Source organism: Monodon monoceros, unplaced genomic scaffold (genome assembly GCF_005190385.1).
Source record: "Monodon monoceros isolate NGI ecotype Baffin Bay Population unplaced genomic scaffold, NGI_Narwhal_1 Super_Scaffold_1, whole genome shotgun sequence".
Taxonomy (NCBI): Eukaryota; Metazoa; Chordata; class Mammalia; order Artiodactyla; family Monodontidae; genus Monodon; species Monodon monoceros.
Window position 1 is genome coordinate 51,997,695 of NW_021703765.1, and position 25,781 is coordinate 52,023,475.

General features: G+C 39.0%; 1 protein-coding gene across 7 annotated transcripts in view; it reads right to left on the reverse strand.

Annotated features, from left to right (window-relative positions):
• The window catches only part of METTL4 (methyltransferase like 4), a 526,668-nt gene that overhangs the window by 231,176 nt on the left and 269,711 nt on the right, over positions 1-25,781 (reverse strand). The window lies entirely within an intron of this gene.

Genomic DNA, 25,781 nt, shown 5'->3' on the forward strand with positions numbered 1-25,781 from the left:
AGAGAGGAATGGCTCAAATAATACAGGTTTCATAGGGCAGACCCATTTCATGACGACTACAAATGTACAGTTAACAAATAAGATAAATGTCATATAGTCTTATTTTCAATAGTGACTGAAATGGCTTGAGAAATTGGATAGATGCTGGTGGTGTATTAACATGGGAAAGGAGTAGGCTTTGGAGAGCATGGGAAAAATCAAGAACTCTGTTTTGGTTATGTTAATTTTGAGATGCCCATGAGATCTCTGTGGAAATGTAAAGCAATCTTTGATCTGGCAACCTGTGCTAGTTCTCTGTCGTTGAGGGAATTCACAAGGTTCAGAGAATAACTGAATTTCAGAACTTGCAAAGATTCTTGGAAGGCACATAGTTCATTTAACCTGGATTCAGATTGGTGCAGGCCTCATTGAGTTCAGCCAGTGTTGCTAAGATTATGACCTGGGTTGTTTGGTATGTAGATCCTGATATAAGTACTTTTTAGTGTTACTGACAAATCTGATGCTTTGATTTACTTGTAACTGATTCCTGCCTCTTGGTCCCAACTTGGGGTGGGGGCAGAGTGGGGGTGGGGGACCAAAGAAGCCATTTATTTATTCACCACCACCACAACCATACCAAATCCTAACAAGTTTCACCACCAGCCTACTTTCCTGCCCTGTGTTTCTGCAATCTCCATGGCAAGAGCTACTTAATTCTACCTATAGCCTAGCACTGGCCCAGATTCTGGAGCATATTCAACCACAAAGAAAGGAAAATATAAAGCATTATGCCATTAGCCATCCTTAATGTAGTCTACCACCTAACCTAGAATTATGGTTCCAAAGTCCGAAGAATTTTTATACAGTTCTTGAAAAAAACCTTTGCTCTGAACCTAGCTAAGACTGAAGACAACACGGCTTTCTTGTAGAACCCTGAAAGCTAAAACATTGTACAATTTATATTTGCGTTATACAAATAGTTGGCCTAGCCCTTTTGTATGCTTTATCTATCTTTATGAAAATTCAACCATTGTTCATATCCAGATCATGAGTAAAATATTTTATTCTTTTTTCAAATGTCTCAAGGATACAAGGATTTGTGGTTTGACAAGTTCTAAAACAGGAGATCCAGTTCATAATACATGTTAAATTACACTTGTTGAGCCAATCCTTGGCGAAAGTTCTGAGATTGTATCTCTGTGAAGCATAGAGAGTGAGGATTTCTATCTTCTATGAATATTCTCAGTGAGCTCATATAATTCTGGGGCAGCTGCTACAAAAAGGAACTATACAATTCAAATCTGGGACACTATAGTGGAAAGCCCTCCCTGCATAACAAAGTAGGCAATCACAGAGAACAGCAAAACTCAATGCATTATTCATAATTGTAATTCTGGATCATATACAACCAGCATAAAAGCTGAGGATGTTTTCAGTTTATATTACAAGTAATTTAGATATCATATGCCTATTAATAAAGTGCCATATCAGCTCTCAGATGCAGTATGGGAAGTTCCATAGTTTCATTTTCTGTAAAGATGCTTTAAAATATGTATTGTTCTAAACCTTGAAAGGCACAGATGATAAAATCACTGCAATAATCCTCACATGAAATAACAACTGGGACTACTTTCCTCAAAGCTGGTCATCCCTCTTGTTCATTAACTCTTGGTTCCAAACAGAACTCTCCAAAAGAAATAATGCATCCTGAATCCACTTCCCAAAGTACAGCTTTTCAAAGCACCAAAAGAACCATATGTGCAATATCTACATGAAAAGATTTCTTTTAGTCCTCAAATAAAAGTTCTATTTTTTAAAAAAGGAGAAACCATCAGAGATTCTGAGATGTGTTCATGCTGACAGAGCATCCTGGACTTTGACACTCACTATATAAAACAATAGAGAAAATTGAAAATGAGAAACTGGAGCCATAAACATTATCTTGGGGAAAGCGGAAACATAAGGACATTTAAAAGAAAAAGGAACTAAGGAACTAGCCCTTGGGTTTTAAAAAATCTGAATGAGATACACTATCATTGAGAGCTTGTAAGACCACATACCCTTGTATTCTTGCTTAGATTTCTCCATCAATATTGTTCAAGTGTGTGTGCAAAAATTTGGATTTTAGCTTCCTGGAGAGTCACTTCTGAAAGAAAGCACAGATAGACTGACCTAGAGTCCATGCTATTATAACAGGAAGTGACATCATTTTTATATGTACAGGGTTTTAGCGGGTAGGAAGAAGGGAATGTTAAAGAGAGAAAACACATTGGCCTGTTTTTACTGTATATATTGTTTCCTAGAAGCTGGAAATAACTCTATTTGTCTACAAAATAGCTCAAAATCAAGCCCAAACTATGACTCAGCCAGTGCAACTGAGGTCAGCAGATTTGCATATGGTCAATAAAGGACAGAGAAACCCAGTACTGCAGCTAGTTTTTCCTTTTGCTTTAAGTGCTGAGCTTAATTATTTTAAAAAATAAAATAAAATAAACAAACCAAAAACAAATAGAAACAAGAGAGCTGGTCTACTTTCCACATCCCTCAGTCCCTACACCCCATATCCAACCAAATAAAACCCAGTATTTTATAACAGTAATCCTCCAATTGTCTCTCAATTTTAAAGCTTTTCTGATCTTTCTATGCAATTGATTTCCGAAATAACCAGACTCCAGTTGACAGCCAGTTCATGCTTAGTGGCACTGCCTGCAATATGCTGCCTACAGCTCATCCACCCTGATCCCTTAAAGATACTTGAAAAAATGGAAATATGCCCTTTGTCAATACCATAAGCTGTTGCTGCAATAAGTCTATAAACAGCAAGAAAAATAAACAGGAGCCATCCTATTTTATTAGAGCCTAATAATACATAGACACCAGGCCTTTCGCTTAAGCCCCAGAAATAAAGGCAAGCCCACCATGGCAAGAAGGAAAGAAATGCACACAGTAATACTTGTGCCTTTAACCAGGCATACACTCTACAGGGTTCTGCCAAGACTCACCCGACATGTGGCTACCTCTTCACTCTCTAGGCTTCCTGCGTGCGTTTTCCCCTCTCCTTCCTCCTCTCCCCAGTGTTACCTGCAAAGGGACTCCACCAGCACATCATTAGAATTGAATTTACCTGCCTAGAGAACTCATTCTTTCCAGCTCATTCAAAATCATCTACACCTGATTTTAGCCCTCCTATAGTTGGTTTCTGTTTCTAAAACAAAGATGTTTCTGGAGCTTTGAAAAAAATCTTTAAGAAATAAAATCTGCCTTTTGGTTTAAAGAGTAATAATATTCTATGATTCCATTCAGCTGCACATAAGAAAAAGGGTGGGGGGGACAAATTAATAGCGGCTTAAATAACCTAGAAGTTTATTTCCTTCTCTGAGTTTGGGTTGGTGTGGCAGCTGATTGAGGCGGTCCAGGTCCATGTTGCTTCTAAATCCCCATGCCACTATCTCCAAGCGTGGCCCTTGCCCTAACAGCCCAATACGGAAGGTGGGGGGCAGGGGTGTTCCAGCCATCACACATGTGTTTCAAATCAGCACAAAGAAGAGAATAAAGGATACTCTTCTACTTCCCTCTACTTAAAAAATCTATCTTATCTTATGTGCAAAGGAAGTTGGGAAATTTTTAATGCCAATGTGCCTGATAAAAACCAGGGCTTGTTAGTCTTAAGGGAGGAATGGATATTGGAAAGCATGTAGCACTTCCTGCCGCATGCTTCTCTCAATATTTTGTATGAGCATTATCTATGCAGTCTTCACACAACATCATAGACAGCATGTATTTTTTTCTCTGTGCTAAGTACTTCAAACACATTGTTTTATTTAATCCTCCCATCAAAACCATAAAGCTGGTACAATTTTTAATCCCATTTGACAAATTTTTAAAAAATAGGCTTAAGAAAGTGAATCAAGTTTCCCAAGGTCACATAGCATATATAAATGGCAATACAGGATTTAACCCTAGGTCCATGCAATTCCAGAGTCTGACCCCTTAATATGAAATGCCCCTCCTTCTTCAGGAGGTGCCCTCCATAAATCACAATCATGCTCAAGTCAAGTGAGACTGATGTCAGTAGCCAACCTCCTGCACTACATCCAAAGTAAATAAATATTAACCTATCAAATTAACTAGTAACTGTGATGTTTTTTAACTATGAGCAGATAACCATGCTACACACAAAATAGTGAGGACTGAAAACACAGTTTAGTGTCACAATGAAATAAAGCTTATGACAAAAATAACATTTAAAATCAATGATTGTGATAAAAATGATTTTAAGCATTCATCTTTTCTTAATTATAAAATACTAGGAAGGCATTTAGATAATTTAGAAAAATGGTTTTAAGATTACTCAAGGTCTCAAAAGTCTTGTTTTTAGGTAGTCATAGCATCCAGTTACATTGGTATTATGATATTTTTCTTTTTTTATTGAGGTATAATTGACATACAACATTATATTAGTTTCAGGTATGATATTTTCCTTTTTTGTTAATTTTATATATTGAGCATGGTAGATATGATAAAAAATGTTTGTACTCTATCCTTGGAAATAAGGCTTAAAATCTACTCATATTTGTGAAAGGTTACATATTAGTTTGAACAAGTTCTTATCTGAAAACTGAAAGTCATAGGAAGACATTGGAAACTTAAAGTAGGAGAGAAAAGGAATCCAAGGACTGGAGAAAATGCAAAAAATGCGTGGCTGGAGTCTCCAGAAACAAAACTTATCTGCTTCATTATTGTATACCTTTTACATTCAGCTGAATTATTGCTCATTATTGTGCATACTGTAAAATCCAAGACAAATTCAGTACTAAATCAGATTATTCCAGATACTTTCTGAAAGCAGTTCAAGCATACTAGGAAGCTCCATAGAGTCACAAGCTATGAGTTTATAGGCAGCACAGCAAAAACATTTATAATCAGGGTCTTTTCTTTTATGGCTCAGACTGTGGTTTTAGACAATAACTAAATACAATGCCTTTTTCTAAAATACAGTATGTTGTATGTAAAGCAATTTTCAAGGCATCTTCTGACCAGATAATCCTCAAAATAACTTTTTTATATAAGTAGGTAGAGCAAGAACTATTACTTCCCTATTTGACCAAACTAATTCCCAGCTGTATTAGGATAACCTAGGTTAGGCTATGGTAACAAATACTCCCAAATCTCAACAGCTTAACCTAACAAAGGTTTATTACTTTTCACATATTCAAAGTCTGTGGCAAGACTGAACAAATCAACAAGTGTGATAGATTAAAAATGGCCACAAAATTTTCATAGGTCCTCCCATCAAGAAGCAGAATCTACTTTCCCATCCCTTGAATCTTGAATCTAGGATGTTCTCATGATTTGCTTTGACCAGGCTGTGGAAGTAAACGTGTATGAGTTCTGAGCTAAGCCTCTAGAAGCCATAGGGCTTCTGTTCTTGCTCTCTTGGAATGCTGCCACCATGTGAACAAGCTCAGATTAGCCTCCTGGAGGAGACATGACATGGAAAGAGAGGTTCAGGGCCCACAGCTGTTCTAGATGAAGCCCCCAATAAGGAGTAAGGCCATACTAGATGGTCCAGTCCCAGATGAGCTGGCCTGGACCAGAAGAACCACCCAGCCAGCCATATTCATGAAAAGTAATAAATAATTTCTATTATAAGCCACTAAATTTTCGGGCATTTTTTATTCAGCAACAGCTAACTGCAGCTGTCCTTCACATGCAGGCTTAGAAATCCAGGCTACCTCAGTCTTTTGGCACCTCCATATCAACACATGTCTCCATGATGACCACAGCAGGGGAAGAAACCATTAACAGTCATGCCCTGGCAATTAAGTGCTTTTCCCCAGAAAGGACCCATGTCAACTCTTCTCACAACCCATTAGCCTTAATCAGTCATATGACTCTGCCTAACTGCAAGAGATGGTGAGCAATTGTCATCTTCCTGTGAGCCCAGAGGAAGAGAACCAAATAATGAATAAGATGTAGAAGATTTAATACACAAGCAGATGTTTAAAATGGGCTATTATATTAGTATTTAATTATCCCTTAGAATTGATGGGTTAGGGTTGGAACTTCTTTAGTACTAATCCCATTATGGTTATTTTTGGTGTTTTTCAATTGGCTTATAAATTAAGCTAACATTGTGCATGCTATTATACCAGGCTGGATTCAGTACTGAATTCAGATTATCCCAGAAGCTGCCTAGTAGCTAGTTAAGCTACATATGAACTTGCATTAACTTTCTTAAGCTGTCACCATTTAATAAATTACTGCTTTGTAAACAATGGTATAAGATTTCAGGCCACCAGGATTTGATTTCTAAATTGCCACTACACACATGTTGCATGTATAAGTCCAGAAATTCTTACCTTCTTATCCTCATCTAAAACAGAAAGGTATGAATAAATCTCTGCCTTTAAAATGTTTTATAATAGACTACATTTCACCTTATAACAAACCAGTGAAAGAAACAAAGATTACAAGGATTCTTTCCACCCTCAACATAATGTAATGTCAGGGGCCTAGACTGTCTCTGTCGCTCAAGTAAGCCTTAATCAACAACCTTGTCTAGAACAGTAAGTCACTGCAGAAATGACCTTGAGGAGCTCAAAAGATACTAGTTAGCTTGCTCTTCAAATGTCTTTAATAAATACGTTTATAGCTTCAGATTTGGGGAGTGAAGGTTGAGCTGTCCAGGAAGTCTTAGATGGAGCCTCTAAGAAAGAGAGGCACAATCATAAAGACCTTCAGCAGATTGTTTTTAATTATGATGATTGGCCACAATATTTGTTTCCTATTGCTGCTGCTGCAAATCACAAGTTTAGGGACTTAAAACAACACGAGTGCATTATGTTTACAGTTTAGGACATCAGAAGTCCAAAATGGATCTTATGGGGCTAAAATCAAGGTCCTGGCATGGCTATGCTCCTTTCTGGAGGATCTGGGGACAATCTGTTTTCTCACCTTTTCCTGCTTCTAGAAGCAGCTCACATTCCTTGGTTTGTGGCCCCCTTCCTCCATCTTCAAAACAAGAAATTTCCAGTTGAGTCCTTCTCACATCACATCATTGTGATGCTCCTTCTGCCTCCCTGTTCCTTATTTAATGACTCTTGAGATTACACTTGGTCAGTCCAGGATAAACTCAGCATCTTAAAGTCCTTAATTTAATCACATCTGTAAAATCTGTTTGCCATATAAAGTAATATTTGCAGGGTATCTTATTCCATTCAGGCTGTTATAAAAAAATATATCATAGACTTGGCAGCTTAAACTTAAAAATATTTATTTCTCACGGTTTTTTAGGCTGGGAAGGCCAAGATCGAAGTGCCAGCAGATTTGTTGTCTGGTGAGAGCCTGCTTTCTGGTTCATAGGTAGCCATCTTCTCACTGTGTCCTCATATGGCAGAAGGGTGAGGGAGCTCTCTGAGGTCTCTTTTGTAAGGGCAGTAACCCCATTCATGAGGGCTCCACCCTCATGACCTAATCACTTCCCAAAAGCCCCACCTCCTAATACCATCATATTGGGAGTTAGGATTTCAACGTATGAGTTTAGAGGGGACACAAACATTCAGCACAGTGATTAGCATCTTTTGAGGACCATTATTCTGCCTACTGTAGACACAACTCCCAGCAGCTCAGGATGGCTTATATAACTAAAGTTCTTTTCCACATGCAAATAGAAAAAACAAAAGCTTTTTCAGAGGTTTGTGGTCAGCCAAGAAGCTAATCACCTGAGCAGTGCCTACAGCCTTCAGTGTCAATCTGGTGCTCAGCCTTGTGGGTCCCGGTACTACCTTTGCCACCCAGTGAGGCTGAGTGATTTTGCTTCTGTCAGTAACATGCTCCTACTCTGCTAAATCGTTGCAATAACATGTCAGCCATCTTGGCCTGAATCAGTCGTTATAGAAAATAGATTAAACTATACTTCAATGAAGCAATCTCCAGGAGGGAAATTACAGTGATACTAAAAAGTAAGGATAAAGTTATGTCTCTGATTTCAGCTTTATTACATTTTCCATTCTTGCTACTGCACTTTGTAAAAGAGGTTTTTAATCAACCTGAGTCTACTGGCTTCCTTGCAAACCAAACAGAACTGTTTTCCCCTGTAAAATCAAATCTAATAAAATTTGATGAATCTGCTCTATAGGGAAAAAATACTCCAAAGCCTTAAGAGACTAAATGAATGTAACAGACTAAGTGAAAGCTTGCAAGAGAAAATTATGGATCACCTTTTGAGCACAAATTTTTGAAATATTTAACTCAGGATGTAGTGTAGTAGCTGACCTACAGAGACATCCAAAAATGGGGCAGTAGATGATGAAAAAGGGAAGAAGATGAGTTAGGGGTCACAGAGAAGAAATAGGAGATTAGAGGTACAAGCCTATATGACCCAATGCAAATGGCCATATTTCATTCATTTCATTCAATTAATGTTTTTACCTACTTACTATGTGCCAGCCTTGGTGCTAGCGATTGGGGATATGATCGCATTCATCACTGGCTTTATAGAGCTCACAGTCTACTGATGGAGAGAGGCATACATCAAATAATTGAAGGAATGTACACCATAAATGGGAATAAGATCTATGAAGGAAAAGTACAGGCTTCTGTGATAGCATAAGAAAGAGAACTAATAGTTCGCATCTGCTAATCCCAAACTATTATATGTAGGATGGATAACCAACAAGGTTCTACTGTATAGCACAAGGAACTATATTCAATATCCTGTGATAAACCATAATGGAAAAGAATATCCTGTGGAAAACTATAATGGAAAAGAATAAGAATATATCTGTATAACTGAATCACTTTGTTGTACAGCAGAAATTAACATAACATTGTAAATCAACTCTACTTCAATAAAATTTTTTTGAAAAAGAAAAAGAAGGAAAAAAAAGAAAAAAAAGAGAAAAAAAGAAAAAGAGAACTAAGCTTTGTCTGGGTGAGAGGGTATCTAGGGAAGAGAAATTTGAGCTTAGAAGCAAAGGAAGAGTTGGGGTTAGTGGGAGAGGTGGCTGGAAAAGCAACCTAGTAGAGAGATCAGGATGTACAAAGGCTTTGCATCTAAAAACCTGACTGTTAACTGGCCTCCATCATTGATGGTTTAGTAATCTCATTTCAGTCCACTAAGCTATCAAAGAGTTGTGAGTCAGGAAAATCATCATTCTAACCGGGTGATAATTCTAAGTGCAGAATTCTACACATTTTCTGCAAATATTTTAATAGTAAAATACTGTCAACTCAGAGGTCAAGCTAAGAAAAACGGCAGTTTAGAATACTGCTTTTCAGCAGAGACTGCAGTACAGCATAATAAGTGGGTAGAAATACACATATTTTTAGTTTTTATTTGCTTTCTAACTTTGCTTTTTTCACACATTCCAAATTAAACATTTTAAGTATCATTCAATAATTTGATTTGACACTAATCATATGAAATTTGGTCTAATATATTTAAGAATGTTGAAGAAGTGATTTGTTCATCTGAAATCTCAGCCATTGTAAAGAAGTTCCCTTCATTTTTTTTGAAGCAGCGTGTAGGTATTTTCCCATTTAGAAAAAGTATCGATGACAGCATTACAGCTCCTCACCCCTTCCCAAAGTTCAAATACTTACTCATCATTGTTCTCTGGCTCTGTATCCTTAGATCATTTTTTATCTCTGCACAATGTGGTTTTATATCTTGGAAACTGCAGAAGCATTTGATATATTGTAAGAGAAAATATCTTAACATTTCTAGTCAATTTGTTTTGGTGCAGGAAGTTTGGTAGGTCTCTCAAATCTGTCAGAACTTTATGGATCTACCCTAATCTTGCTCTACTATGGGTCTTTTCATGTTTCCTCATCCCTAAAGTTTAGTTGACATTGTAAATCTCCTCTTCTTTTATCTGTCTTTGCCATTTTCTCTATCGCTTTTTCTTTCAGAGTATACCAGCTCGAAATCCTTCTGCTTTTTCCCCTCTCTATCTGAAGACTGACAGGAAACAATGACTAGGCTGTCTTTTGCCAGAGGGCTCAATATAAAACAAATAAAAGTAGACATCACATTACTTTTATAAAATGCTAGCAATAAAAGCTTTCCTTATATTTAACACTCAATAAAAGGAGAATGATTTTGGTACATCTCTATACACAAGAAAAAACAAACTGTCTTAGAGCACAAAATACACAATATCTTCCAATGATCCTACTATCACATTATATATTTGGTTAAGATATGAATGAGTATGTGTGGAAGACTGATATCTGTTTTATTACCTATGTTTAATTTGTTTTTTGTGTATTTGGAAATTCATGAACCCTCTAACGGGAAGAGTTTGCTGAGATTCTATAATAGAAGGAAGCCATACTCAGGTTTTCCTCATTTTCATTCATCCTCTAAATATTGGAGTTCCCTGTGGATCAGCCCTCCACTCAGTTCTTTTCATTTTACACTCTCTCCCCAGGTGATCTCATCCAGTTCTGTAGGTTAAATGAAATCTGTCAACTTCAGGCCCTGGCAAGATAGAATCTGAAAACCCTCCCACTTCAAACCTCCAGAAATACTGGATAGAATGTAAAAAATTCACTTTAAATATATGAACTGAGGTTCTAAGAGATAACGCCAGAAATGAAAAGAAAATGGAACAGCAGTTGCCTTCAAGTAAAAGTATCAAAAACCCAGTAGGAGACCTAAAAAGAAAGCCTCAAATATACAAATGAAAACATGGCAGATTAATGAAAGATATCAACACATCCACAATCATATAGGGAAATATTAATGCATCTCTCTATGTCGCTGATAGATCAAGCCAACAAAAATTAGTACAGATATAAAAACTTGAGCACATGATTAACAAGCTTTGCGCATACATAATTCCATACCTAACAATTCGAAAATACATGTTTTTAAGTGAGTAATTAATTTTTTAATAAGAATTGACAGCATACTAGCTTAAACCATTTCCATGAATACTGAAGGGACTATTTGACATGAACCAAATTATGTTGTCACCATGCAATAAAAATGAAATGCAATTTTTAAAAGGCAGGGGAAGATCCTCACATGCTGAAAATGCCATCACACTGTGAACTACACTAAAGGAGAAATCATAATGGAAATAGTAAAATATTTAGAAGCGGAAGATAGTATATATTAAGAATAGTAGGATAGACAAGTTTCTGGTAGTGAGACAGATGAGAATTATTGATACCTACTACTACAAAACACTTTTACATGTTTGGAAGAAAATATTGAAAATAAAATAACATTTTAAATAAAAGCTTGAGATTGCAAAAAATGAAAGAAAAATATGAGGCCAAGTACAAAAGCAGAACATCAATCCAGGGAAGTAAATAAATATTGAAATCATCACTATCTTAAGAGAATATATATAGGGACGAGGGGAAGATGGCGGAAGAGTAAGACGCGGAGATCACCTTCCTCCCCACAGATACACCAGAAATACATCTACACATGGAACAACTCCTACAGAACGCCTACTGAACGCTGACAGAAGACCTCAGACCTCCCAAAAGGCAAGAAACTCCCCCACGTACCTGAGTAGGGCAAAAGAAAAAAGAATAAACAGACACAAAAGAATAGGGACTGTACCTGCACCAGTGGGAGGGAGCCGTGAAGGAGAAACGGTTTCCACACACTAGGAAGCCCCTTCCCGGGCGGAGACTGGGTAGCGGTGCGGAAGGAACTTCGGAGCTGCGGTGGAGAGTGCAGCAACAGGGTACGGAGGGCAAAGCGGGGAGATTCCCGCACAGAGGATTGGTGCCGACCGGCACTCAGCAGCCCGAGAGGCTTGTCTGCTCACCCGCCGGGGCAGGCGGGGCTGCGAGCTGAGGCTCGGGCTTTGGCGGCGTGAACACAGCCTGAAGGGGCTAGTGCACCACGGCTAGCCAGGAGGGAGTCCGGGAAAAGGTCTGGAGCTGCCGAAGAGGCAAGAGACTTTTTCTTCCCTCTTTGTTTCCTGGTGCGCGAGGAGAGGGGATTAAGCACGCTCCTTAAAGGAGCTCCAGAGACGGGCGCGAGCCGTGGCTAAAGGCGCGCACCGCAGAGACGGGCAGGAGATGCTGGGCCTGCTGCTGCTGCCGCCGCCAAGAAACCTGTTTGCAAACACAGGTCACTCTCCACACCCCCCTTCCGGGGAGCCTGTGCAGCCCTCCACTGATGGGTTCCCGGGATCCAATTACAACTTCCCCGGGAGAACGCACCGCGGGCCTCAGGCTGGTGCAACGTCACGCCGGCCTCTGCCGCCGCAGGCCCGCCCCGCACGCCGTGCCCCTCCCTCCCCGTGCCCTGAGTGCGCCAGAGCCCCCGAATCAGCGGCTCCTTTAACCCCGTCCTGTCTGAGCAAAAAACAGACGCCCTCCAGCGACCTACCCGCAGAGGCAGGGCCAAATCCAAAGCTGAGCCCCTGTGAGCTGTGAGAACAAAGAAGAGAAAGGGAAATCTCTCCCAGCAGCCTCAGAAACAGCGGATTCAAGCTCCACAATCAACTTGATGTACGCTGCATCTGTGGAATACATGAATAGACAACGAATCATCCCAAATTGAGGAGGTGGACTTCGAGAGCAAGATTTATGATTTTTTCCCCTTTTCCTCTTTTTGCGAGTGTGTACGTCTATGCTTCTGTGTGAGATTTTGTCTGTATAGCTTTGCTTCCACCATTTGTCCTAGGGTTCTATCCGTCCTTTTTTTTTTAATTTTTTTTAATAATTAATTTTAATTTTAATAACTTTATTATACTTTACCTTCTTTCTTTCTTTCTTTCCTTCCTTCCTTCCTTCCTTCCCTCCTTTAGACAACTAATCATCCCAAATTGAGGAGGTAGACTTTGAGAGCAAGATTTATGATTTTTTCCCCTTTACCTCTTTTTGTGAGGGTATATGTGTATGCTTCTGTGTAAGATTTTGTCTGTATAGCTTTGCTTCCACCATTTGTCCTAAGGTTCTATCCATCCTTTTTTTTTTATAATTATTTTTTAATTCAATAACTTTATTATACTTTATTTTATTTTACTGTATCTTCTTTCTTTCTTTTTTTCCTTCCCTCCTTCCTTCCTTCCTTCCTCCCTCCCTCCTTTCCTTCTTGCCTTCTTTTCTTCTTTCTTTCTTTCTTCCTTCCTTCCTTCCCTCCCTTCCTCCTTCCTTCCTTCCTTCCCTCCCTCCTTTCTTTCTTTCTTTCTTCCTACTTCTACTAATTCTCTCTACTTTTTCTCCCTTTTATTCTGAGCCGTGTGGATGAAAGGCTCCTGGTGCTCCAGCCAGGAGTCAGTGCTCTGCCTTTGAGGTGGGAGAGACAACTTCAGGACACTGGTCAAAAAGAGACCTCCCAGCTCCACATAATATCAAACGGCAAAAATCTCCCAGAGACCTCCATCTTAACACCAGCACCCAGCTTCACTCAACGACCAGCCAGCTACAGTGCTGGACAACCTATGCCAAACAACTAGCAAAACAGGAACACAACCCCACCCATTAGCAGAGAGGCTGCCTAAAATCATAATAAGTCCACAGACACCCCAAAACACACCACCAGAGGTGGACGTACCCACTAGAGAGACAAGATCGAGCCTCATCCACCACAACACAGGCACTAGTCCCCTCCACCAGGAAGCCTACACAACCCACTAAACCAACCTTAGTCACTGGAGACAGACATCAAAAACAACGGGAACTACAAACCTGCAGCCTGCAAAAAGGAGACCCCAAACACAGTAAGATAAGCAAAATGAGAAGACAGAAAAACACACAGCAGATGAAGGAGCAAGATAAAAATGCACCAGACCTAACAAATGAAGAGGAAATAGGCAGTCTACCTGAAAAAGAATTCAGAATAATGATAGAAAGATGATCCAAAATCTTGGAAATAGAATGGACAAAATGCAAGAAACGTTTAACAAGAACCTAGAAGAAATAAAGATGAAACAAGCAACGATGAACAACACAATTAAATGAAACTAAAAATACTCTAGATGGGATCAATGGCAGAAGAACGGATAAGTGACCTGGAAGATAAACTAGTGGAAATAACTACTGCAGAGCAGAATAAAGAAAAAAGAATGAAAAGAACTGAGGACAGTCTCAGAGACCTCAGGGACAACATTAAACGCACCAACATTCGAATTATAGGGGTTCCAGAAGAAGAAGAGAAAAAGAAAGGGACTGAGAAAATATTTGTAGAGATTATAGTTGAAGGCTTCCCTAATATGGGAAAGGAAATAGTTAAGTCCAGGAAGCACAGAGAGTCCCATACAGGATAAATCCAAGGAGAAATACGCCAAGACACATATTAATCAAACTATCAAAAATTAAATACAAAGAAAGCATATTAAAAGCAGCAAGGGAAAAACAACAAATAACACACAAGGGAATCCCCATAAGGTTAACAGCTGATCTCTCAGCAGAAACTCTGCAAGCCAGAAGGGAATGGCAGGACATACTGAAAGTGATGAAGGAGAAAAACCTGCAACCAAGATTACTCTACTCAACAAGGATCTCATTCAGATTTGATGGAGAAATTAAAACCTTTACAGACAAGCAAAAGCTGGGAGAGTTCAGCACCACCAAACCAGCTTTACAACAAATGCTAAAGGAACTTCTCTAGGCAAGAAACACAAGAGAAGGAAAAGACCTATAATAATGAACCCAAAACAATTAAGAAAATGAGAATAGGAACATACATATCGTTCGTATGTATCGTAAAATACATTTACTATTAAATGTAAATAGACTAAATGCTCCCACCAAAAGACACAAATTCGCAGAATGGATACAAAAACAAGACCCATATATATGCTGTCTACAAGAGACCCACTTCAGACATAGAGACACATACAGACTGAAAGTAAGGGGATTGAAAAAGATATTCCATGCAAATGGAAACCAAAAGAAAGCTGGAGTAGCAATTCTCATATCAGACAAAATAGACTTTAAAATAAAGACTATTACAAGACACAAAGAAGGACACTATACAATGATCAAGGGATCAATCCAAGAAGAAAATATAACAATTGTAAATATTTGTGCACCCCACATAGGAGCACCTCAATACATAAGGCAAATGCTAACAGCCATAAAAGGGGAAATCGACAGTAACACATTCATAGTAGGGGACTTTAACACCCCACTTTCACCAATGGACAGATCATCCAAAATGAAAATAAATAAGGAAACACAAGCTTTAAATGATACATTAAACAAGATGGACTTAATTGATATTTATAGGACACTCCATCAAAAAACAACAGAATACACATTTTTCTCAAGTGCTCATGGAACATTCTCCAGGATAGATCATATCTTGGGTCACAAATCAAGCCTTGGTAAATTTAAGAAAATTGAAATTGTATCAAGTAACTTTTCCGACCACAATGCCATGAGACTAGGTATCAATTACAGGAAAAGATCTGTAAAAAATACAAACACATGGAGGCTAAACAATACATTACTTGATAACGAAGTAATCACTGAAGAAATCAAAGAGGAAATTAAAAAATACCTAGAAACAAAGGACAATGGAGACACGACGACCCAAAACCTATGGGATGCAGCAAAAGCAGTTCTAAGAGGGAAGTTTATAACAATACAAGCCCACCTTAAGAAGCAGGAAACATCTCGAATAAACAACCTAACCTTGCACCTCAAGCAATTAGAGAAAGAAGAACAAAAAAACCCCAAAGTTAGCAGAAGGAAAGAAATCATAAAAATCAGATCAGAAATAAATGAAAAAGAAATGAAGGAAACAATAGCAAAGATCAATAAAACTAAAAGCTGGTTCTTTGAGACGATAAACAAAATAGATAAACCATTAGCCAGACTCATAAAAAAAAAAAAGGGGGGACTTCCCTGGTGGTGTAGTGGTTAAGAATCCGCCTGCCAATGCAGGGGACATGGGTTCGAGCCCTGGTCCAGGAAGATCCCACAAGCCACGGAGCAACTAAGCCCGTGTGCCACAACTACCGAGCCTGCACTCTAGGGCCCGCGAGACACAACTACTGAAGCCCGTGTGCCTAGACCCCATGCTCCTCAACAAGAGAAGCCACCACAATGAGAAGCCTGCGCACCACAACGAAGAGTAGACCTGGCTCACCGCAACTAGAGAAGGCCCGTGTGCAGCAACGAAGACCCAACGCAGCCAAAAATAAATAAATAAATAACTTTATTTAAAAAGAAAAGGGAGAAGACTCAAATCAATAGAATTAGAAATGAAAAAGTAGAAGTAACAACTGACACTGCAGAAATACAAAAGATCATGAGAGATTACTACAAGCAACTCTATGCCAATAAAATGGACAACCTGGAAGAAATGGACAAATTCTTAGAAATGCACAACCTGCCAAGACTGAATCAGGAAGAAATAGAAAATATGAACAGACCAATCACAAGCACTGAAATTGAAACTGTGATTAAAAATCTTCCAACAAACAAAAGCCCAGGACCAGATGGCTTCACAGGCGAATTCTATCAAACATTTAGAGAAGAGCTAACACCTATCCTTCTCAAACTCTTCCAAAATATAGCAGAGGGAGGAACACTCCCAAATTCCTTCTACGAGGCCACCATCATCTTGATACCAAAACCAGACAAGGATGTCACAAAGAAAGAAAACTACAGGCCAATATCACTGATGAACATAGATGCAAAAAATCCTCAACAAAATACTAGCCAACAGAATCGAACAGCACATTAAAAGGATCATACACCATGATCAAGTGGGGTTTATTCCAGGAATGTAAGGATTCTTCAATATATGCAAATCAATCAGTGTAATACACCATATTAACAAGTTGAAGGAGAAAAACCATATGATCATCTCAATAGATGCAGAGAAAGCTTGTGACAAAATTCCACACCCATTTATGATAAAAACCCTGCAGAAAGTAGGCATAGAGTGAACTTTCCTCAACATAATGAAGGCCATATATGACAAACCCACAGTCAACATCATCCTCAATGGTGAAAAACTGAAAGCATTTCCACTAAGATCAGGAACAAGACAAGGTTGCCCACTCTCACCGCTCTTATTCAACATAGTTTTGGAAGTTTTAGCCACAGCAATCAGAGAATAAAAGGAAAAAAAAGGAATCCAAATCGGAAAAGAAGAAGTAAAGTTGTCACTGTCTGCAGATGACGTGACACTATACATAGAGAATCCTAAAGATGCTACCAGAAAACTACCAGAGCTAATCAATGAATTTGGTAAAGTTGCAGGATACAGAATTAATGCACAGAAATCTCTGGCATTCCTATACACTAATGATGAAAAATCTGAAAGTGAAATCAAGAAAACACTCACATTTACCATTGCAACAAAAAGAATAAAATATCTAGGAATAAACCTACCTAAGGAGACAAAAGACCTGTATGCAGAAAATTATAAGACACTGATGAAAGAAATTAAAGATGATACAAATAGGTGGAGAGATATCCCATGTTCTTGGATTGGAAGAATCAACATTGTGAAAATGACTCTAGTACCCAAAGCAATCTACAGATTCAATGCAATTCCTAACAAACTTCCATTGGCATTTTTCACAGAACTAGAACAAAAAATTTCACAATTTGTATGGAAACACAAAAAACCCCGTATAGCCAAAGCAATCTTGAGAACGAAAAACGGAGCTGGAGGAATCAGGCTTCCTGACTTCAGACTATACTACAAAGCTACAGTAATCAAGGCAGTATGGTACTGGCACAAAAACAGAAACATAGATCAATGAAACAGGATAGAAAGCCCAGAGATAAACCCACGCACATATGGTCACCTTATCTTTGATAAAGGAGGCAGGAATGTACAGTGGAGAAAGGACAGCCTCTTTAATAAGTGGTGCTGGGAAAACTGGACAGGTACAGTGTAAAAGTATGAGATTAGGTCACTCCCTAACACCATACACAAAACTAAACTCAAAATGGATTAAAGACCTAAATGTAATGCCAGAACCTATAAAACTCTTAGAGGAAAACACAGGCAGAACACTCTATGACATAAATCACAGCAAGATCCTTTTGGACCCACCTCCTAGAGAAATGGAAATAAAAACAAAAATAAACAAATGGGACCTAATGAAACGTCAAAGCTTTTGCACAGTTAAGGAAACCATAAACAAGACCAAAAGACAACCCTCAGAATGGAAGAAAATATTTGCAAATGAAGCTACTGGCAAAGGATTGATTTCCAAAATTTACAAGCAGCTCATGCCGCTCAATAACAAAAAAATAAACAACCCAATCCAAAAATGGGCAGAAGACCTAAATAGACATTTCTCCAAAGAAGATATACAGACTGCCAACAAACACATCAAAGAATGCTCAACATCATTAATCATTAGAGAAATGCAAATCAAAACTACAATGAGATATCATCTCACACTGGTCAGAATGGCCATCATCAAAAAATCTAGAAACAATAAATGCTGGAAAGGGTGTGGACAAAAGGGAACACTCTTGCACTGCTGGTGGGAATGTGAATTGGTACAGCCACTATGGAGAACAGTATGGAGGTTCCTTAAAAAACTACAAATAGAACTACCATATGACCCAGCAATCCCACTACTGGGCATATACCCTGAGAAAACCATAATTCAAAAAGAGTCATGTACCAAAATGTTCATTGTTGCTCTATTTACAATAGCCCAGAGATGGAAACAACCTAAGTGCCCATCAACGGATGAATGGATAAAGATGTGACACATATATACAATGGAATATTACTCAGCCATAAAAATAAATGAAATTGAGCTATTTGTAATGAGGTAGATAGACCTAGAGTCTGTCATACAGAGTGAAGTAAGTCAGAAAGAGAAAGACAAATATTGTATGCTAACACATATATATGGAATTTAAGAAAAAAAAATGTCATGAAGAACCTAGGGGTAAGACAGGAATAAAGCCACAGACCTACTAGAGAACGGACTTGAGGATATGGGGAGGGGGAAAGGTGAGCTGTGACAAAGCGAGAGAGAGGCATGGACATATATACACTACCAAACGTAAGGTAGATAGCTAGTGGGAAGCAGCCGCATAGGACAGGGAGATCAGCTCGGTGCTTTGTGACCACCTGGAGCGGTGGGATAGGGAGGGTGGGAGGGAGGGAGATGCAAGAGGGAAGAGATATGGGGACATATATATATGTATAGTTGATTCACTTTGTTATAAAGCAGAAACTAACACACCATTGTAAAGCAATTATAGTGCAATAAACATGTTAAAAAAATAATAAATAAATTAAGGAAGGGGGGAAAAAAAAAAGGTCACGCTATCAGCTACAGTCAAATCACCCCCCAGAATACCCTTCAGGAAGGAACACACTGTCTGTAAGCGTAGCCCAGGTAGCTCTTGTCCAGTGCTGGGCAGATGGCTGGGACTGCATTAACACAGATGGCACTGGTGGCCTGAGGTTAGGGCTGTGTTGTAAAATATAAAACCCCCAAATCTTTGACTTCCCTGGTAGCACAGTGGTTAAGAATCTGCCTGCCAATGCTGGGGACAAGGGTTCAATCCCTGGTCCAGGAAGATCCCACATGCCGCGGAGCAACTAAGCCTGTGCACCACAACTACTGAGCCTGCACTCTAGAGCCCAAGAGCCACAACTACTGAGCCCATGTGCCACAACTACTGAAGCCCATGTGCTCTAGGGCCTGCGTGCCGCAACTACTAAGCCTGTGTGCTGCAACTACTGAAGTTCGTGCACCTAGAGCTTGTGCTCCGCAAAAGAGAAGCCACCGCAATGAGAAGCCTGCACACCGCAACGAAGAGTAGCCCCCGCTCGCCGCAACTAGAGAAAGCCCACGCACAGCAACAAAGACCCAACGCAGCCAAAAATAAATAAAGTGTAAAATAAATAAATTTTTTTAAAAAAGAGTATATATATATATACACACGCACACACACACGTGCACGCACACATACACACATACATATGTATGATCCTCAGATATATAAAGGCCTACTACCTGGTTAGAGACCATATCAGGTAAAACTGATATTTGGATGGAATATTCTCTCAGAGAAAAGGTAAGATGGAAAATTAATAAGATAAAATAAATCCAGAGGAAGACAGCAAGGTAAGTTCACGTATGTAGGCCGAACTGTCCACGGAGGCTTAAATAAACAAACACATAAATAAATAGGCTAAAGGTTTCCCCTAGACTCCATAGCAAATGGTAAGACCAGTTACAAATTTTTTAGGCCTAAATCTTTGATATCTACTTAATCTAAAATCCACAAGCTATTAAGTGTAATAAAAGCATTTAAGGCTATACATTTTCCCAAAAGTGTCAATTTAACAACATCATACAAATGTTGAAATGTAGCACTTTCATTTCTGTTCTGTACTATTTCCTAATTTCTGCTTAAATTGTGTGTAAGCATTTCTTAATTTTCAAACATAAGTGAACATAAGTTTCTTATTATCATTTTACTATTTATTTCAAATTCAATTGCACTGTCATCATAAAATGTATAATAGTAATTCTTTAAAATTATTATCTAAAACAAGGTCAATTTCATAAATGAGTTCTATATATGTTTAAATGTGTATCCACCAATTATTTGCACAGAATGCTATAATATATCATGACCAAGAGGGTTTATCATGGAATACAGTGTTGGTTTAACATGAGAAAATTGTTCAAGGTACTCCAAAATTTGTCTAAAGAAAAGAAATAAAAATAATTTGTTTAGGAAGTTCATAAGAAACACTTAATAAACTTCAGCATCTACTTATGGTTCATAAAATATCACTCAGAAAAATAAAATGAAAGTTCTGTAATTTGATAAAGGTCATGTTATAAAAACCTACTGCATACATATTTAATGAAGAAACATTACATGAATTTCTTTTATTTTTAGGCAGAATGTCTGCTATCATCTTAACTGTATTTTTCCAAAACACATCCTGAATCTGTTTACTTCTATTTACCTCCACACCTACTGCTCAAGATAAGCCTTCTCCATCTCTCATATAAACTTCTGGAATAACCTCATAACCGGTCTGTTTTTCTTCATGAAATTCACTTTTCATGTAGATCAAGAATAATTTGCTTTATTTTTTTCAGCCTTGTAGAGGTATTACTGGATATTTAAAGTGTACATCATGATGTCTTGATATACACATTGTGAAAGGATTTCTCCCACCTAGTTAATGAACACATCCATCACTTCACATACTTATTTTATTTTATGTGTGTGAGAATATTTAAGTTCTACTCTCTTAGCAAATTTCAATTATAAAATACAGTGTTATCAACTATAGTCATCCTATTATATATTAGATCCTCAGACCTTATTCATCTTATTGCTGAAAGTTTCTACCTTTTTACCAACATCTCTCTATTTCCCCTACCCCCGCCAACCCCTGGCAACCACTTTTCTACTCTCTCTTTCTATGAGTTAGACTATTTTTAGATTCCACATATAAGTGATACCATGCAGTATATATCTGGCTTATTTCACTTAGCCTAATGCCCTCAATGTTCTTTCATGTTGTCATAAATGGCAGGATTTTATTCTTTCTTGTGGCTGATGTTGAGCAGAGAAATTTGCTTGAGATGTAAATCAGACCATGAAGTATCTCTGCTCAAAATCTTTCAATGGCTTCCTTATGACATTTAATAAAAGTAGAACATCTGACTATTGCCTACAAAGTCCTGTAGGATCTGCCCTTGGCCTGACTCTCAGGCTGCCTCTCTGACACGATCCTCCATGTTTACTAAACGTCACACCAGCCTTCTCTCAGTTCCTTGGCTGCTCCAACCTTGCTCCTCCTTCAGGACCCTAACATTTCCTGCTCTCTGTGCCTAGAATGCTCAGGTCTTTGCTCAAATGTCACCTTCTTGGACAAAGCATCTCTGAGCACCCTCATAAAAATACCACTCCCACCCAATCACTCTCTCTCTCATTTCCTTCCTTCACTTCCCTCAAAGCTAATAACTAATCATTATTCAAAATCGCATCATTTATCAAGTTGTCTGCTCATTTATTGCCCATTTCTCCCACGAGCAGGAAGGCTTTTTGAGAGCAGGACATTTGTCTCTCTTGTTCATTGCTGAGTCCCCTGCACCTGAAACATTGCCTGGCATACAAGGGAACCCAGCAAATATCTTTGAATGAATTAAATGAATCTAAAACAGTGCTATCCAAAGTGTAGACAACCAACCACAAAGTGTTTGTTACTGGTCTGCAATGAAAAAATACAGAAATTGAGAAAGTAAGCGTTTAGAAACTTTGATAGAAATCTAACACGTGCTTCATCCTTTTTCCAGTACTTTATCTTTATTCTCTTTTACAAAACTATTGATTTGTATCAAATGAGAAATTTTAAACATCGTCCTCCATCACAGATAGTTTGAGAATGCTAGTCTAAACAAGGACTAGGGTAGAAAGCAGCTTTCTCCATCTGTTTTCGCATTATTGCATTTATTTAATATCCAATAAAATGTTGAGTGCCAAATGTACGGCAGGCCCTCGGCTAGTGCTGGAGATCAGAGATGAAGACATACACCCAGTTCTTAGGAGTCTCAGAGTCTCTTGAGGGAAACAAATCCATTATGGTTACAAAACAGTAGGACAGAATTGTGTACCAGGAGCCATGGCAGAGAGCGGAAGGAGTACTTCCCACTCCTTACGAGGATTAGGAGAGAACTTCCAGGAGGGCTGATACTTAAAGGAGAAGAAAGTCACCAGATGAATGAGGGAAGCGAGATTCTGGGCAGTGAAGAAACAGATGGAGCATCGTGAGAACGCAGTGCGCTCACAAAATGCAAGTAGCTATGTGGGACTGGAATCCCTAGTACATGAGAGTAAGGTGGCAGGTAAGGCTAGAGAAAGCCTGTGGTATTTGTTTCATGGTGCAAATATTTGCTGCCCTATCAGCCCTTCTGTACAGAGGGATCATAATTCTTCCCACATTGACCAAGTCAAGTTTGGCCTCTGAAATGAGGGAAAGTAACACGAACCACTTCTGAGCAGATGCTTTGAAAGCCAACATGGCTTTACCCCAGCCTCTCCCCCTCTGCCAAGATCCTGCCACATCCCAGATAGTAGTTGTCTGTCAGCTGGGGTCTTGGAATGATGACTTCGAAAGCAAAGCTGCAGCTGGTCATAAATGAACATGAAATGAGAGTGGGAAATAAACCATGGATGTTGTAAGCCACAGAAATTTACCACCATGGAGACAGCCTAAGCTGATTGGTCCCAGAGCCCAGTGCATAGCCCACCCTGGCAGATGGAAGGAGACTCACAGAGCAGGAATATCACACCCATGTACATACAACAACCCGAAGCACCAGTTGCTGACCCCCAAACCACACAGCCTGTGAAGTAGCGGCCAGGTTCCTCAACTGACAGCCCCATGTTGAGTGGAGAATTAGGAAAGCACTGACCTCTAGGATTTTATAGGGTGCCCTGCTGTGTCATGCCAGGGCAGACTAGGAGAATGCCATTCATCAGCTGTGTCATTCAGAATGGATCTTAAAGCATGCCATTGGGGATGAGATTATTACTGAGAAAAAATGAAAGTCAACATATTGTAAACAAAACAAAACAAAAAAAAACACACCTGTTTTGCAGTTCCAAATCTGTACCAGATAAAACTCAAGCCAATATGTTGGCAAAATCAATGAAGGAAAACCATGTTCTGAAAGATTGGTGGTGGACCAAGGGGAAGTCTTGGGAAACCTTAATCTGAGGATTTCTGGATGGCATGCAAAACTTCATGTCATTTCCCCACATCTCTGGAAATGAGGCCTGTGTTGGTTTCCTAATCAACAATTAACAGTTGTCCAAGATTTCAATACCCAGACCCACAGATGCACCAGTTACCATATCCTGCTGAGTATTAACCCTGTGAGTATCAGTGTAACTGCAGACATCTCTGAAAGGAACACTGGTGTGGAAGGGAAAGAAAACCTGGCCAAGTGAACAATGTGGCTCAGTGACTCTCCAGACCCTCTAGGAATCCTTGGGATATGTGTACCCTGCCTGCATTCTTTCCTCAGGGCAAGTATATAGTGCAAGAGAGTGTTTGTGGTTACTCAATTCATGGGATTCTCTTTAAGGCAAAATTTATTTTTATAAGTATATAATACTGTGTATTATGTTATGTTACATTAATTTCATATATATGTATATAAATTGTATGTATACAATATATATTATATACAGGATATATATGTACATTATTTATCTATATGTATATTATAGGTATACTTTTTTAACATCTTTATTGGAGTATAATTGCTTTACAATGTTGTGTTAGTTTCTGCTGTATAACAAAGTGAGTCAGCTATACATATACATATATCCCCATATCCCCTCCCTCTTGCGTCTCCCTCCCACCCTCCCTATCCCAACCCTCTAGGTGGACACAAAGCACTGAGCTGACCTCCCTGTGCTATGCTTTGCTATGCTGTGCTGCTTCCCACTAGTATAGGTATACTTTTATAAATTAAGAGAATAACAATTTTAAACAGGACCCTAAAGTTGTGTTATAAAATTGTGATTGGCAGTATTAGCGATGTAATAAAATCCAGTCCCTCATACTCCAAAGGCTTTTTTTCCAAAAATTCAATTGTCACTCAAAAATGGTAGCATCTTAATACCTAAAGATTGTATGTTTCTAGATTCTCCTATTCTTTCTATTCCTTCCCTGCACTAACTCCTGCATTTCTGTTACTGTCAGAAGGTAAACTACCTCTCCGAGCCGGGAAATAACAAGGATCTTCTCACAAGTTTAATGTTGAAAGCAGAAAGATAACATCCCAGACACATGGAGGGAAAACCAATTAACATAAGGTAATGAGTGTAATTGGGTTACACAGACACTGTGTTTATCAATTTCATCAATGAATAAATTTTTAATGTAAACTATTATTTGTACACAGGAGACAAGACAATTACCTCTAACAAGACCAAGAATCCCACTTGTGCCCAGAATCTGAGCCATATGACTGGAACCACTTAGAACCAGAGCCAAGATATTGCTCTGGGCTTCCCTGGTGGCGCAGTGGTTGAGAGTCTGCCTACCAATGCAGCAGACACGGGTTCGTGCCCTGGTCTGGGAAGATCCCACATTCTGCGGAGCGGCTGGGCCCGTGAGCCATGGCCGCTGGGCCTGCGCATCCGGAGCCTGTGCTCCGCAGTGGGAGAGGCCAAAGAGGTGAGAGGCCTGTGTGCCGCAAGGAAAAAAAAAAAAATGTATTTGTATCCATTTTAGGATATTGGAATTCATATAGGTTTTTACCATTGTCTTCAAATATTTTTAAATGATATCTAGGTTAAATTTCATAAATCACAAGCCAGGGGCAATAATTCTTTCCTGTGTCTTTTTGGTATGTTCTGTTAAAAAAAAAATAAGAGAGGGGAGAAGGAGTGAAGAAAAGAGAAGAGACGAGAAAGAAAGGGAACGAAGTGAAGTAATTCAGGTATTTTCATTGATAAAGTCCATACTTTTGTCTCTCTGTCCATCTCAGTGACACCACTGTGTCAGTCAACATTTCCTGAGTTTAGGGCAGCCACCTGGTGGGAAGGAGGAGTAGGGGAACTGTCTTGAAGCTGTGCTTACAGTGTAAACACACTGCTTCTCCTTAGGTCTTATGATCACTGGGATGGATGGGATCATAGTGGGTTTTAATGCCCCTCTCCCAGCGAGCCTTGACACTGCTCTGTCTGCATTCAGATACCCTGCATGTCTGCCACACATCACGCACTATCCATCCTAGTTTCTGAGACGACAACAGTGAACAAGGACGTTATTACTCTTCCAATGAGTTAACAGGAGATGTGGGAAAATTAGCAAGTAATTATAATAGAATGTGAGG